The 13676-nt window shown below is 38.0% G+C and overlaps 1 protein-coding gene across 1 annotated transcript in view; it reads right to left on the bottom strand.

Annotated features, from left to right (window-relative positions):
* Positions 1 to 11129, bottom strand: part of IL1A (interleukin 1 alpha) — a 379947-nt gene extending 368818 nt beyond the window's left edge. The window contains exon 1 of the mRNA XM_069087541.1: positions 11126 to 11129. The gene's annotated coding sequence lies outside the window, so the exon portion shown is untranslated. The remainder of the gene's footprint in view (positions 1 to 11125) is intronic.
* Between the last annotated feature and the right edge of the window lie 2547 nt (positions 11130 to 13676).

Here is a 13676-nt window from a genome sequence, read left to right as displayed (position 1 = left end):
TAGATAGATAGATAGATAGATAGATAGATAGATAGATAGATAGATGGTTGCTGTTGTTATGTTTGTCCTTTGTTTTCAAAGAGAACCATGGCATCAGGGAAATGATTAAATCACTTGCTGTTGACTTTGATTTGATTGAGGGAGGACTGAGATAGATAGAGGATACAGGGTGAGTTGAATATGAAGGGATGATATCTAAAAAAGGAAATTAAGAGGTGAGAGAAGAATATATTGGGAGAATGAAAAAGGGAAAGATAGGATAGGGTAAATTACCTCACATAAAAGAGATAAGAAAAAGCTTTCACAATAGAGGGGAAGAGGGGGGAGGTAAGAGGGAATGAGTGAACTTTACTCTTGTCGGATTTGGCTTAAGGAGGGAATAACATACACACTCAATTGGGTATCTAACCCTACAGGAGGGAAGGGGATAAGGGGGGGATGATAGTAGGGAGAGCAGATTGGGGGAGGAGGTAGTCAGAAGCAAACACTTATGAAAAAGGACAATGTCAAAGGAGAAAATAGAGGAAGTGGGGAGCTGGATAGGATGGAGGGAAATATAGCTCATCTTTTACAACATGACTGTCATGGAAATGTTCTGCGTAACTACACACATATAACCTATATTGAATTGCTTGTCTTCTCACTGAGGGTGAGTGAGGAGGGGAAAAGGGAGAGCATTTGGAACTCAGAGTTTTAAAAATAAATGTTAAAAATTGTTTTTACATGCAACCGGAAAATAAGATATACAGGCAATGGAATATAGAAATCCATCTTGCCCTACAAGAAAGTAAGGGGAAAAGGGATGAGTATGTGTGTGTATGTGGTGGTGGTGGTGGGGGGGGCTTGATAGATTGGTGAAAGGAGTAATCAGAATTTGTGCCATCTTGGGGAGGGGGTAGGGGAGAGATGGAGAGAAAAATTTGGAACTCAAAACCTTTCTGGAAATAAATGTAGGTGGCGCAGTGAATAGGGCACCAGCCCTGAAGTCAGGATGACCTGGATTCAAATCCGGCCTCAGACACTTAACACTTAGTAGCCATGTGACCTTGGGCAAGTCACTTAACCCCAATTGCACTCCACCAAAAAAAGCAAAAAAGAAATGTTGAAAAGTAAAAATTAATTAATTAAAAAAAGAAAGTAATTATGACTCCCTTAAGCCAAGTCAAGATGACATTTGGAGGTTTTTGGCTACATCATCACACTGTTCATTCATTCACCCATTCATGCATACATGAAAGCATTTATTCAGTAAGCATTTATCAACCCCTTACTTTGTGCCTGTACTGTACTGGGCATAGGGAGATAGAAAGATAAAAATGAAAAATTTCCACCTTTATTCTATATTCTATACGGGGATTATATAGATTCTATATTCTATACGGAGCTATATTCTACATGGGGATTACTTATTCAGTCATTTTAGTCATGTCTGATTCTTTGTGATCCCATTTGGGGTTTTCTTATCAAAGATACTGGAGAAATTTGCCATTTCCTTCTCCAGCTCATTTTACAGATGAGGAAACTGAGGCAAACAAGGTTATGTGACTTGCCCAGGGTCGCACAGCTAGTAAGTATCTCAGGCCAGGTTTTAAAAAAGCAAATCCAGGTATAAACTGTATACAGATAAGCAAATACAACATACATATATATATATGCACATAAGTGTGTAGTGTATGTATTATACGTGTGTAAGTGTATATATATATATTTGAAACACAAAGTCATACATTCAGAGGAGGACACTAATAAGTGGATGGGAAGTGGGGTATATCAGAATAAACCTTTGAGAAAATGTGACCCTCAAGCTGAGTCTTGAAAGAAACTAGGGCCTTGGGGTGGCTAAGTGGTTCAGTAAATAGAGCACCGGCAGGAAGACCTGCTTTGAATATGCCCTCAGACACTTAACACTTACTAGCCGTGTGACCTTGGGCAAGTCATTTAACCCCAATTGCCCTGCCTTCTTCCCTCTAAAAAAAAGAAAAAAAAGAAACTAGGGCTTCTTCTAGGTAGAGATGAAATTTTCTTTTCTTTTCAATTCCAAATTCTCTCCGTCTCTGCACCACCTCTTTAACACATGCATTGAGAAGGCAAAAAATATAATACTTAATACAATATGAAGTCATACAAGCACAATTTTGCATTAGTCATATGAAGTTTTCAAAAGAAGAATTATCAGTTAAAATAATCACAGAGAAACACACTTAAAATCATTAATATAGAAAAATGCAAGCTAAAGCAATTCTCACACCATTCAAATTGGCAAAGATGACAAAGCAGGGAACAGTATTAGAAGGAGAGTGAGAACTGCCAGTTTGGCTGTGGAATGGTTTTGTTCTGGACAGCAATTTGTAATTATTCAAGAATAGGGAGTAAAATACCCATACCCTTTGCTCAACCAAGTAGGTATATTCACCAAGGAAGTGAAAGATGATAACAAAGTTTCATTATATGCTATTTATTCATAACAGCCTTCTTTGTGGCATCAAAGAGCTGGAGAACAAATAAATGCCCATCCATTAGGGATGGATGGAAAAACGAAGGCACATGAATGTAAGAAATATTGTGTAGCAAGAAATGACAGATATGAGAAGTTCTGAGGAAGATGGGAGGAGGGAAAGGGAAATAAGCAGAGCCAAGAGAATAATATACACAGTGACTTCAACTAGATAAATGGAAAGGTCACTCAAAGGGAAGTGAACTCTGAGTAATGGGAAAAGCAATGGAGGACTCAAAGAACAGGTAATAGAACATCACACTCCTTGTCAAGACACAGGCGACTACTACCGCTAGGACAGAATGTTGTATACATGTCTGATGTGTGATGTCGTCACTGTATTATGTTTTTGCTTAATTATATTTCTTACCTTGGAGATTTGTCTACAGGGGACAGTTAAATAACTGTGACATTAAGACAAAAGGAAGATTCACTATCTATCTATATACACACACATACCGTATGTGTGTGCTCCTAATACACATGTATATACACATATATAACATATACATACATATGTGCATATACATGTAACCATATAGACACACACGCTATGTGTGTATGTATGTATGTGTATATATGTACCTGCTATAAGGCATATACTCCAAGGAGATCATTGATAAAGAGAAAGGCTCTGATCAGTATACTATCTGTGTGTGTGTGTGTGTGTGTGTGGTGGTGGTGGTGGTGGTGAAGAACCAGAAACAAAGTAGATATTTACCAAATGGGGAATTGCTAAATATTGTTGTTGTCTTTCATGCTTGTAAAGGACCAAAATGTTTTCACGATGCTGGGGTCAATGTACGTGTGTCTGACTCTGGTTGGTCAGAACCAATATAAGCTTGGAAGGATTTCACCCCAGGTCACACACAAATAGTCTGTATGAACATTTAGAGTGGAAATATCTCTACATTTGCACATCTCACATTTCATCTGAGCTATTGCAATTTTGCTTTGTTCATAGAGCGCAGCATCTTCTTTGATGTGGGCATGCCAAGTTGGCCAATCCTGTGCCAATGTCTCCTATGTCTCTCACAATTGATTCCATAGTTTTCGGAGAGACCTTGAGAGTGTCTTTGTATCACTTCTGCTGACCTCTGTGTGAGCAGTTGCCTTGTGTGCATTCTCTGAAAAATGGTCTTTTAGGCAAACCTACATTTGGCATTTGAACAATGTGGCCAGCTCATTGGACTTGCCCTTTCTGCAGTAGAGTTTGAATTCTTGGCAGCTCAGCTTGAGAAAGGACCTTGGTATCCAGTGACTTTTCTTGCCAGGTGAGCTTTAGAATCTTTCTAGAACAGTTCAGATGGTAGTGATTCAGTCTCCTGGCATGGTGCTGGTACACTGTTTAGGTTTCACAATGAGATGATCACAACGGCTCTGTAGACCTTCAGTTTGGTAGGCAGCCTAATATCTCTTCTCTCCCACACTTTCCTTTGCAGCCTCCCAAACACCGAGCTAGTTCTGGCAATGTATGTATTAACCTCTTCATCTATGTGTACATCCCTGGAAAGTATACTGCCAAGGTAAGTGAGCTTATCCATAGCATTCAAAATTTCCCCTAAACATATTGGAGTATATGAATATACTGGAATATTCCCATTTTGTAATAAATTGCAAGTGTTAGGAATACAGAGAGATGTAAGAATACTTATACGAACTGATACAAAATGAAGTAAGCAAACACACACACACACACATACACAACAACAACCCCAACACAATGTCCATAAACCAACAACAACGTAAATGGAAAGAACAATCACTACAAAGTAAATAGAAAATGAATGTTCCAAAATTACAAAGCACAGGCTTGTCCCCAAAGAAGAGAGGTGAGAAGATACTTCCCCCCACTCACTGTTTTGCAGAGGTGAGTAGGATCCCAGAGTAAAATGTAGCATTGATGGTTTGACTTTTTTTTTTTGCTTTTTTTTTGGGGGGGGAGCAATTGGGGTTAAGTAACTTGCCCAAGGTCACATGGCTAGTTTATGTGTTAAGTGTCTGAGGTCAGATTTGAACTCAGGTACTCCTGACTTCAAGCTGGTGCTCTATTCACTGAGCCACCCAGTCACCCAGATGGTTTGATTTTTTTTGTCAATATATCAATCTACTTTACCTATTTTTTTCTTCTTGTTTTTAAAATATTTTTCTTTAAAAATATTATTATATGGAATGGCTTTCTGGGAGAAGAGAGGACAACAGATACAGAGCTAAAACAACATAGAGAATCAAAACCAAAAAAATCTATAAAATTTAGTTTAAAAAATCAACATGATAAAACTGAGTTTGTTTTCTAAAAACAACAATAAAATTGATAAACCTTTAGTAAATTTGATTTAAAAAAGAAGAAAACCAAATTACCAGTACCAAAATGAAAAGGGTGAATTTACCTCCAATGAAGAGGAAATTAAAACAATAAGTAGGAATTATTTTTGCCCAATTCTATGCCCATTTATTTGACAATCTCACTGAAATGGGTGAATATTTACAAAAATATAAGTTGCCCAGATTAACTGAAGAGGAAGTAAAATACTTAATGATCCCATTTCAGAAAAATAAATTGAACAAGCCATCAATGAACTCCCCAGGAAAAAATCTCTAGGGCCAGATGGCTTTACAAACAAATTCTATCAAACATTTAAAGAACAATTAATTCCAATACTTTATCGACTATTTGAGAAAATTGGTGAAGTTCTATCAAATTCTTTTTTATGATCCAAACATGGTACAGATACCTCAATCAGGAGAGTCAAAACAGAAAGAAAATGATAGACCAATTCCTTCATGAATATAGATGCAAAATTTTAAAATAAAATATTAGCAAAAAGATTGTAGCAACTTATCACAAGAACAAGACACTTTGATCAGGTAACATTTATTCCAGGAATGCAAGAGTAGTTCAATATTAGGAAAACTATTAGTATATCATATCAACAACACAATTAGTAGAAACCATATGATTATCTCAATAAATGCAGAAAAAGCTTTTGACAAAATACAACACCCATTTTAATGAAGCCCAACAGCAAGAAGTAGAAAGAGAAATTCCTTATAAAGTAACTGTAGACTTTATAAAATATTTGGGAGTCTACCTGCCAAAACAAACCTAGGAACTTTATGAACACAATTACAAAACACTTTTCACACAAATAAAGTCAGATCTACATAACTGGAAAAACATCAATTGCTCATGGTTAGGCCGAGCTAATATAATAAAAAATGACCATTTTACCTAAATTAATTTACCTATTTAGTGTCATACCAATCAAACAACCAAAAAATTATTTTATAGAGCTAAAAAATAGCAACAAAATTCATCTGGAAGCACAAAAGGTCCAGAATATCAAGGGAATTAATGTAAAGAAATGTTAGGGAAGATAGCCTAGTCATACCTGATTTTAAACTGTATTACAAAACAGCAGTCATCAGTTACTTGGTACTGACTGAGAAATAGAGTAGTGGATCAGTAGAATAGACTAGCTATACAAGACACAGTAGTCAATGACTATAGTAATCTACTGTTTGATAAACCCAAAGACTACAGCTTCTGGGATAGGATAAGAACTGTCTATTTAACAAAAACTGAGAAAACTAGAAAATAGAGAAACTGAACATAGACCAATATCTTACACCAAATACCAAAATAAAGTCTAAATGGGCTCACGATCTAAATATAAAAGCCGATACTGTAAGAAATCTAGGAGAACAAGGAATAGTTTACCTGTCAGATTTATGGAGAATTTATGAACAAACAAGAGATAGAGAGCATTATGAAATGCAAAATGGGTAATTTTTATTACATTAAATTGAAAAGTGTTTGTACAAACAAAGCCAATATAACCAAGATTAGGAGGATAGTGGAAAATTGGGAAATAATTTTTACAACTAGTGTCTCTGATAAAAGCCTCATTTCTTTTTAAACATTTTTTTACATTAAATTTTGTCTATTTTTAGTTTACATCATTCATTTCCACAAGATTTTGAGTTACAAATTTTCTCCCTGTCTTTCCCCTACCCACCGCCCCAAAACATCGATTCCACTGTATACCCCTTGCCCCAATCTGCTCTCTCCTATATCCTCACCCATCCCCACTCTGACTTTCCAGTAGGGCAAGATGGATCTCTATATCCCAGTGCCTGTATATCTTATTTCCCAGTTGCATGTAAATAATAATAATAATAATAATTTTTTAAACATTTGATTTTAAAACTTTGAATTCCAGATTCTTTCCCTTCCTCCCTTGTCACCCACCCTTACTGGGAAGATAAGCAATTCAATATAAGTTGTACACGTGTAGCTACACAAAAGATTTCCATAGTGGATATATTGTGAAAGACTGACTTTATTTCCCTCCCTCCTATCCTGACCCCTACTTGTTCTATTCTCTACTTTGACCCTGTCCCTTTTCTAAAGTGGGTGCTTCCAACTTACCTCCCCCCGAACCTGCCCTCCCTTCCATCATCCCCCCTCTCATCCCCTTCCCACCTACTCTCCTGTAGGGAAAGATACCCTATTTAATGTGTATATCATTTCCTCCCTAAGCCAAATTCATTGAGAGTAAGGTTGACTCATTCCATTTTACCTTCCTGTTCTTCCTCTCCATTGTAACAGTTTTCCCTTGCCTCTTATATATGAGATAATTTACCCCATTCTATCTCTCCCCATCTCCTCTCATTATATTCCTCTCTCACTTCTCATTTTCACCTTTTAAATATCATCCCTTCCTATTCAATTGGTCCTGTGCCCTCTGTCTATGTATACCTGTACACATATATACACACACTCACATGTGTATTCATACACCCATATACCCTCCTATATAGACATATATATGTATATACATTTATATTCCCTTCAACTATTCTCATACTGAGAAAAGTTTCATAAGTTACAATTATAGTTTTTTTATGCAGGAATATAAATAGTTCGACTTTGATAAGTTCCTTATGATTTCTTTTCCCTGTTTACCTTCTCATGCCTCTCTTGCTTCTTGTATCTTAATGTCAAATTTTCTATTCAACTCTGTTTTTTTTTCATCAAAAACACTTGAAAGTTCTCTATTTCATTGAATGATCATATTTTCCCCTGAAACATTATACTCAGTTTTTCTAGGTAGGTGATTCTTGGTTTTAATTCCAGTTATTTTGACCTCTGGAATATCATATTCCAACCCCTTTGATCCCTCAGTGTAGAAGTTGCCAGATCCTGTGTTATCCTGATTGTGTTTCCACAATATTCAAATTGCTTCTTCTTTTCTGCTTGTAATATCTTGTCCTTGATCTGGGAATTCTGTAACCTGGCTATAATATTCCCAGTAGTTTTCTTTTGGGGATCTTTTTCAAGAGTTGATCGGTGGATTATTTCAGTATCTATTTTGCCCTCTAGTTCTAAAGTATCAGGGCAATTTTCCTTGAGAATTTCTTGAAGGATGATTTCTAGGTTCTGTTTTTTATTATGGCTTTCAGGTAGTCCAATAACCTTTAAATTATCTCTCCTGGATCTATTTTCCAGGTCAGTGATTTTTCCATTGAGATATTTCACATTGCCTTCTATTTTTTTTCATTTGTGTGGATCTGTTTTATAGTATCTTGATTTCTCATAAAGTCACTAGCTTCCATTTGCTCCAATCTAATTCTTAAGGAATTATTCTCTTCAGTGAGCTTTTGAGATTCTTTTTCCATCTGTCAAATTCGACTTTTTAAGGCATTCTTCTCCTCATTGCTTTTTGAGCCTCTTTTGCCATTTGAATTAGTATGTTTTTTAAAGTGTTATTTTCTTCAGTCAGGTTGTTGACTCTCTTTTCATGATTTTCTTGCATCATTCTCATTTTTCTTTCCAATTTTTCCTCCACTTCTCTTATTTGGTTTTCAAAATCCTTCTTAAGCTCCTCTATGGCCTGTAACCAATTCATATTTTTCTTGGAAGCTTTTGGTACAGGATTTCTGACTTCATTGTCTTCCTTCTGTTCCATGCTTTGATCCTTTTTGTCACCAAAAAAGGAATTAAAAGCTGGATTGCTCTGCTTGCTTTGCTTCCTTTGCTTGCTCATGTTGCCAGTCATTACTTGACTTTTGAGCTTTTTGCCCCAGTAGAACTCTGCTTCCAGAGAGGAGAGCTTTCTCCCACATCGCTGGGGTTTTCTCACCTGCCAGAGCTATTAGTTGAGTATCCTCTCAGAAGCCTCCACTGACTCTGGAACACTGGTCGTGCACCCCAGGACCTCCACCCTAGGCAGCAATACAGATCCAAGCGGGTTAAAGTAAGAGCAATTACTTCTCAGGCTGGTCACTTGGTCCTCCTACAATTTACAGGCTAGGAGCTCTGAAGTAGCTATGTGATTGCAGCTGCATGGCTGCTGTGCCTCAGCCACTTCCCCCTCCAGGAGCAGAGGCAAGACTGCACTCCTGAACCCCCTGTTCCCACAAAGTCTACACTGAACTCTCATTTTGTCTTTGACATTTATGGATTTATAATTCTGGAAACCACCACAGCTGCTGGTGATCCACTCTCCAGAAGTCCCTCCAGCCAGGGCTGGTCAGGGCCACCCTGAGGCTAAAACTGCAGACTCATGAGGGGCTGGGTTCTGCTCCCAGCGTGGTGCAATGAACCCTTGCTATCCACCTCCTGGGCTGTCTTCAGTGAGAGGTTTGTTTCTCTCTGTCACTTTGTGGGGTCTGTGGCCCTAAAGTTTGTTTAGAGTCATTTTTAATAGGTATTTGAGGTTGTTATGGAGGGGGCATATGGAGTTTTCCTGCTTCTACACTGCCATCTTGGCTCCACCTCCCTAAAAGCCTCATTTCTAAAATATACAAAGAACTGAGTCAAATATATAAGAATACAATTCATTCCCCAATTAACAAATGGTCAAAGGATATGAACAGGCAGCTTTCAGAGGAAGAAATTAAAGATATCTATAAGTACATGAAAAAATATTCTAAATCACTATTGATTAGAGAAATGAAAATCCAAACAACTGTGAGGTACCATACTCACCTATGAAATTGGCTGACATAACAAAACAGGGAAATGATAAAAGTTGGAAAAGGTGTGGGAAAATTGGAACACTAATTCATTGTTGGTGAAGTTGTGAACTGATGCAACCATCCAATCATTGCTCTCCAAGATCAATTTGGAACTATGCCCAAAGGGTAATAAAAATATGCATATCCTTTGACCCAGCAATACCACTTCTAGGGCTGTATCCCAAAGAGATCATACAAGTGGGAAAAGGACCCATATGTACAAAAATATTTACAGCAGCTCTTTTTGTGGTGGCAAAGAATTAGAAATCAAAGGGATACCTATCAATTGGGGGAATGACTAAACAAGTTGTGTTATATGAATGTAATGAAATACTATTGTGCTGTAAGAAATAAGGAGCAGACAGTCTTCATAATAACCTGGAGAGACTTATATAAACTGATGCTGAATGAGGGGAACAGAACCAGGAGAATATTGTACATAATTACAGACACATCGTATCTGTGATGACTAACTTTGATAGACTGGGCTCCTCTCAGCAATGCAAGGTTATAAGACAACTCTAAAAGACTCATCATGGAAAGGGATATACACATCTAGAGAAAGAATTACAGAGTCTGAATGCAGATTGAAGCAAACTACTTGCTCTCTCTCTCTCTCTCTTTTGTTTTGTTTCTTCTTTCTCATGGTTCACTCCAATGGCTATAATCCTTCCTTATAGCTTGACTAATGTTTAAGGTGAAGGTATTTGTAGAACCTATATTGGATTACATGACGCCATGGGGGGTGAAGGGGGAGGAGAGGAAGGGGGAGAAAATTTGGAACTCAAAAACTTGTACTAAATATTGTAAACTAAAAGCAAATAAATAAGCAAATGAATGAATGAATGAATGAATGAATAGGAAAGTAAATAAACGAATGAATGAATGGATAAATCAATTAATCTTTTAAAAAATCGACATGATAGTAAGAACCCTTCTGACTTTGTGTTACATGTGGAAAGACTGCTTCAGTGGCTGGTCATCAGTTCAGCGATGGATAAGAAGATGATTAGTATCAGGGTGGTACAAATGGCTTGTTTGAGGTTGTGTGCTGAAAGTTTAATGCTTGTTAGGAAGAAGCTGCTATCTGATATAGCTCCAGCAGGTGGCAGTAGAGGGCAACTGATGAAGCTGAAGTACTTGAGGACCAGCAGAGGGCAGCAGAGAGCAGTTCTAGGTAGCATAGCTGAGAGACCAGAGGAGATACAGGGCAGGTAGCAGGGATGACCACTCAGAAGGGATTATGGGACTCCCTACAGAGAGGAGCATAATGTTACCCTTAGGGGACAATGCAACCACAGCTGGGGCTCTTAACCTTTTTGGTGTCATGGACCCCTTTCACAGTCTGAATCCCACCTCAAAACAATGCTTTAAATACATCAAATACACAGAATTACAAAAACAAACAAACCGAAGTATATTGAAATAGCTATTAAAGTATTTTTTAAAAATTCACAGAAACCAGATTAAGAACCCTTACAGCATCAGAAGTGTGAGCTGTCCCTGTTATTTCTGCAATCTGACCACATATCATGTATGTTCCTTGGTTACATGTGTTTTCTCTGTGCATGCCCTCCTCCACTAAAGGCCAGTGGCAGAGTGTATGTACCCCATGTACATGGGAGGGATCTTCATCCATCACTTAATTTGCCTTGATTGATTAAATGTCTTGGTTTGAAGACATGTGTCCTCTGAGTGAAAGGAGCTCTTGTGTTATGAGTTTGGGTGAATGTTTATCAACAGAGTTCCTCAAGCTTGGAATAGACTTCTAAGGGCTCACATGTGAAGGAAACCCCAAATTCTACATATAAAAGTGGGTTGTTTTTACATGAAACTATCTCTAATTTTGCATTCATACACACACATATAATCTGATATATATAGATATAATATTATACAAACATACACATATATGGTTGATTGTGCATGACTGACTCATGACCCCATTTGGAGTTTTCTTGGCAAAGATACTAGAATTGTTTGCCATTAAATCAGTATAATTAGGGGCAGCCAAGTGGCTCAGCGAGTAAGAGCACCGGACCCAGTGTCGGGATGACCTGGGGATCGAATCCAGGCTCAGATACTTAGCACCACACCCAGAAATAGCTGGCCGTGTAACCTTGAGCAAGTTACTTAACCCCAATTGCTTTAAAAAAAATCAGTATAATTAGAGAAGCAAAAGGAAACATTCTGGTATTCATGGCAGAAGAAGAGATCTATTCCCATCACTACCACTTATTAGCTGTGTAATTGTGGGCAACTCCCTTGTCTTTGTTAAAACTGTTTCTTCACTTGTGAAATGCAGGTAATATCTTTTTATACTCTACTAGTCATTCAAATAAAGTAAAATGGCTGTATATAAAGGGCTTTGAAAACAACAAGGTGCTATTTGATGAAAATGGCTGTGTAGTTATCACCAGTAAAATACAGGATGATTCGGGAATCATTTAGAAGGGGTAGGTGTAGAAAAGCAATTAGCATTCCTGTGAATTTTTGTTGGGAGACAGAGGAGAAATATACTCACAGTACTTCTTTCCTTATCAAATATTCCTTAAATACTTGCTTTCTCCCTCTTTTCTCTACTGAATTTTCTACTTGTATTGCTTAATCATCTGTGTTCTCATCAGCCTTCATCAGCCTTCTTTCCCTGGAGCTGCCTCTGCTTCTGTGACTCTTTCCTCCAGTCGATGAGTTCTTTCCTGAAACCTCCATTTAGACAAGTTCCCAGGCTGACCATCCTTACTACTGTCCCAGCTCTGCTCCTGCCTCTCCAGACTTTCCTATCTCTGCATGTACCTTCCCCATTTCCATTTTCTGACCATTTTCTCTTGTTCTTTGGGTTCTTTCTACATGTTCTCTGTCCCCCCCCCGCCCCTTTGAATGTAAGCTTCGTAAAAGTAGAGAGTGTCTTTCTTTTAACTTTCATTTATATTCTCAGTGCTCAGCATAGTACCTGACACATCATAAGAACTTAATGAATGCCATATCTATTCTTCAGCCAGGTCTTAATTAGTGAGATTTAATTGGATTCAATTGACACAAAAGTCAGTATATCACCCCATGATGTCACTGGTCATCTTTGAAAACAGACAAACAACAACAATTAGTGAGAATAGAATCCCCTGAAGTAATCATAAGTATTAGAATTCACAGTATTCAAAGTTACAATTATGTAAAATATGATAACTTGTTCCAGCCCAATGAAAATATTCCTGTAGCAGGGCGGAACCAAGATGGTGGAGTAGAAGCAGGAAATTCCTTGACTTCCCCCCATAACCACCTCAAATACCTATAAAATGTGATTCTAAACAAATTTTAGAGCTACAGAACCCACAAAGTGACAGAGAGAAACAAATGTCCTATTGAAGGCAGCCTGCCAAGCCAACAGGAAGGGTTCATCACAGCAGGCTGGGAGCCAAGCACAGTCCAGCATGAGCCACACTCCTACCCCTGGGGGGAGAAGTGACTGAGGCATAGTGACTACAGGCTCTGCCATGTGGCTGCCTCAGGAGTTCCTGGCCTACAGATAGTAGGGGGACCAAGCGACCATTCTGAGGGTAATTGTTCTTGCTTTGACCTGCTTGGATCTGGGTCACTTTCTTGGACAGTGGTCCTGGGGTAAGAAATGCCAGTTTGCCAGTGCAGTGTCTGTAGAGAGGGCACCCTCCTCATACCTCTGACTACATTTGTGAAAACCCCAGCGATTTGGGACAAACTTTTTCTCTCTGGAAGCAGAGTTCTACTGGGGCAAAAAGGTCAAAAGTCAAGTAAATTGACTGGCAACATGAGCAAGCAAAGGAAGCAAAGCAAGCACAGCAGATAAACCTTAGATTACTTTTTTGGGGACAAAAAGGATCAAAGCATGGAATGGGAGGAAGACAACAAAATCAGAACTCCTGCATCAAAAACTTCCAAGAAAAATATGAACTGGGCCATGGTCAAGAAGAATTTTGAAAATTAAGTAAGAGAAGTGGAGGAAAAACTGGGAAGAGAAATGAGAATGATGCAAGAAAATCATGAAAAGAGAGTCAACAACCTGACTGAAGAAAATAATACCTTAAAAAATAGACTAACTCAAATGGAAAAAGAAGCCCAAAAGGCCAATGAGGAGAAGAATGTTTTAAAAAGCTGAATTTGCCAGATGGAAAAGGAATTTCAA

The sequence above is a fragment of the Petaurus breviceps genome, unplaced genomic scaffold (assembly GCF_028583685.1).
Source record: "Petaurus breviceps papuanus isolate PSGF00001 unplaced genomic scaffold, PetGlider_PUasm1.0 182, whole genome shotgun sequence".
NCBI lineage: Eukaryota > Metazoa > Chordata > Mammalia > Diprotodontia > Petauridae > Petaurus > Petaurus breviceps.
Note: the sequence above shows the minus strand (reverse complement) of the source record. Positions and strands in the feature narration are given on the sequence as shown.